At 39.9% G+C, this 2,542-nt stretch overlaps 1 pseudogene across 1 annotated transcript in view; it reads left to right on the top strand.

Annotated features, from left to right (window-relative positions):
- Window positions 1–580, top strand: part of LOC147127765 (uncharacterized) — an 8,448-nt pseudogene extending 7,868 nt beyond the window's left edge. Inside the window, exon 2 of the transcript XR_015084179.1 lies at window positions 1–580. This exon is cut by the window's left edge and continues 679 nt beyond it. The product of XR_015084179.1 is annotated as an uncharacterized LOC147127765 (transcript).
- The last annotated feature ends 1,962 nt before the right edge of the window (window positions 581–2,542 follow it).

Raw genomic sequence — 2,542 nt, forward strand, 5'->3', positions numbered from 1 at the left:
GAAACCTTTTGCCTGTTCAGATTGTGGCCAAAGATTCTCTCAGAAGGGAAGCTTAAAAACACACACAAGAACACACACTGGTGAGAAACCTTTTTCCTGCTCAGTTTGTGGCCAGATATTCTCTGAGAAGGGAAGCTTAAAAAGACACACAAGAACACACACTGGCGAGCAACCTTTTTCCTGCTCAGTTTGTGGTCAAAGATTCTCTCGGCAGGGAAGCTTAATAAGTCACACCAGAACACACACTGGTGAGAAACCTTTTGCCTGTTCAGTTTGTGGTCAAAGATTCTCTCAAAAGATACACTTAAAAAGACACACAAGAACACACACTGGTGAGAAACCTTTTTCCTGCTCAGTTTGTAGCCAAAGATTCTCTCGGATGGGAAGCTTAAAAACACACACAAGAATACACACTGGTGAGAAACCTTTTGCCTGCTCAGTTTGTGGCCAGACATTCTCCGAAAAGGGAAGCCTAAAAAGACACACAAGAACACACACTGGTGAGAAACCTTTTGCCTGCGCAGACTGTGGGCAAAAATTCTCTCAGAGGGGAAGCTTAATAAGTCACTCAAAAACCCACACTGGTGAAAGACCTTTTTCCTGCACAGACTGTGGCCAAAGATTCTCTCAGAAGGGACACTTAAGACGTCACACGAGTACACACACTGGTGAGAAACCTTTTGCTTGCTCAGTTTGTGGTAAAAGGTTCTCGCAAAAGGGACACTTAACGAGTCACACAAGTACACACACTGGTCAGAAAGCTTTTGCCTGCTCAGTTTGTGGGCAACGATTCTCTCAGAAGAGAAACTTAATTAGTCACACGAGAACACACACTGGTGAGAAACCTTTTTCCTGCTCAGTTTGTGGCCAAAGATTTGCTGGGAAGTTGAAGATCAAGAGACACAATTGTGCTGGTGAGGAACCAATTAATTAAGAAATATCGAATGAAATTGTACCTGTTGAACACCAAGTATTTTGATAATTATTTTAAAAAAAAACTACATTTCTTTGCATGATTGTTTGAGTGGGGACAACACAGAAAATTGTATAAAAATAGGAAAATTTCTAATGTCCTGCATCACAGCTTTTATAGCATTATTTTAGTCTGTATGTTTTCTTCTACTAGTGACCTTTGTAGTTAACTGCAACCATGAATCGACAAAAATCGTTAGTTAAAAATGATGGCAATTTCATCGATTCATTGTGTAATCATGTCACTTACCAGCTTTCATTACATTACGCCACAAAGCACACGTGAGTTTAGCGATCAATGCAGACTGTAAAACAAGCTCAGTCATGAGTACGTCTTTGATACCAACATTTTTTGCAAAAAATTTTAACTCCTAATTTAAGACCTCTGAAATGATCACACAGCATCCTGTTTGAGCAGTTCTCTGCACTCCCAATTTTAAATGTCCTTTTCTTTAATAGAACAATGTAAATAAAATGTTTTGTCCAATTAATTGAAAGAGTAATCAGCAGTTGTGCCAAAATACTTAAAGCAAAACGTGCACTTTGCAGATGCCCATATGAAGTAAGATAATGATTGATTAGACAGACTGTGCAAAAAGTTGATGTGAAGGTGGGAGATTGTGAATATGATTCTGAATAAAATACAATTGATCAAACATTGAGTCATTTTTGTCAATTCAATTAGAATTTCTTCTTTAACTTTCTGGAGAAATTGCGTGTGAAGGCGAAGGAAGCTGAAAGAAACTGTGGAATGCATTGGAATGAAGCTGAATAAAGTTGAATGATACTGAATGAAGTTAAATGACGTTGAATGGCCTCGAATAATGTACAATGGCCTGGAATGAGGACATAAAAAAACAAAATAAGCATGAAAAGAGGAAGGAAACACTTCACTTCCATCATCATCGTTTGGTCATTTGGGGTCTTTTCTGGGTCATTTGGGTTACTTCCGGGTACTTGGGGGTCACTTCCGGGTAATTTCCAGGTCATTTGAATCACTTCCGGTTCACTTGGGTCATTTCCGGGTCACTTCCTGTTGATTTTGGGTCACTTCCTGTTAAATATGGGTCAATCCCTGTTGATTTCGGGTCCTCCCCCAAGATGGCCGCCACACTGGGGAGACCTCGGGGTGAGTATCCCCAGTCTAGCTAGTGTCCCAGTCCAAGATGGCGGCTGCACTGGGGAGACCAAGGGGCAATAACACTGGGCCACTGGAAATGAATAGTGAAATTTGTGTGGCTTTTTTTAAGGGTGAATGAGTTGAATGTGTGAGAAGCAGGAATCTGGGGGGTGTTGAAAAGCTGAATGTGAGCTGAATGAGTGGAATGTTGTGAATTTGAAATTGGAATGATGTAAATGTGAAATTGTTGAATGTGCCAATGGAATGGTGAATAGTTGAATTTGTGTGGCTTTTTTACGGGTGAATGAGTTGAATGTGTGGGAAGTTGGAATTTGGGGTGTGTTGAAAAGCCTAATGTGAGTTGAATGAGCTGAATGTTGTGAATTTCAAATTGGAATGATGTAAAATTGAAATGTTGAATCTGCAATTGGGAATGAATGGTGAATTTTT

This window comes from Filicampus tigris, chromosome 21, assembly GCF_054856515.1.
Source record: "Filicampus tigris isolate MCC_2025a chromosome 21, RoL_Ftig_1.0, whole genome shotgun sequence".
Taxonomy (NCBI): Eukaryota; Metazoa; Chordata; class Actinopteri; order Syngnathiformes; family Syngnathidae; genus Filicampus; species Filicampus tigris.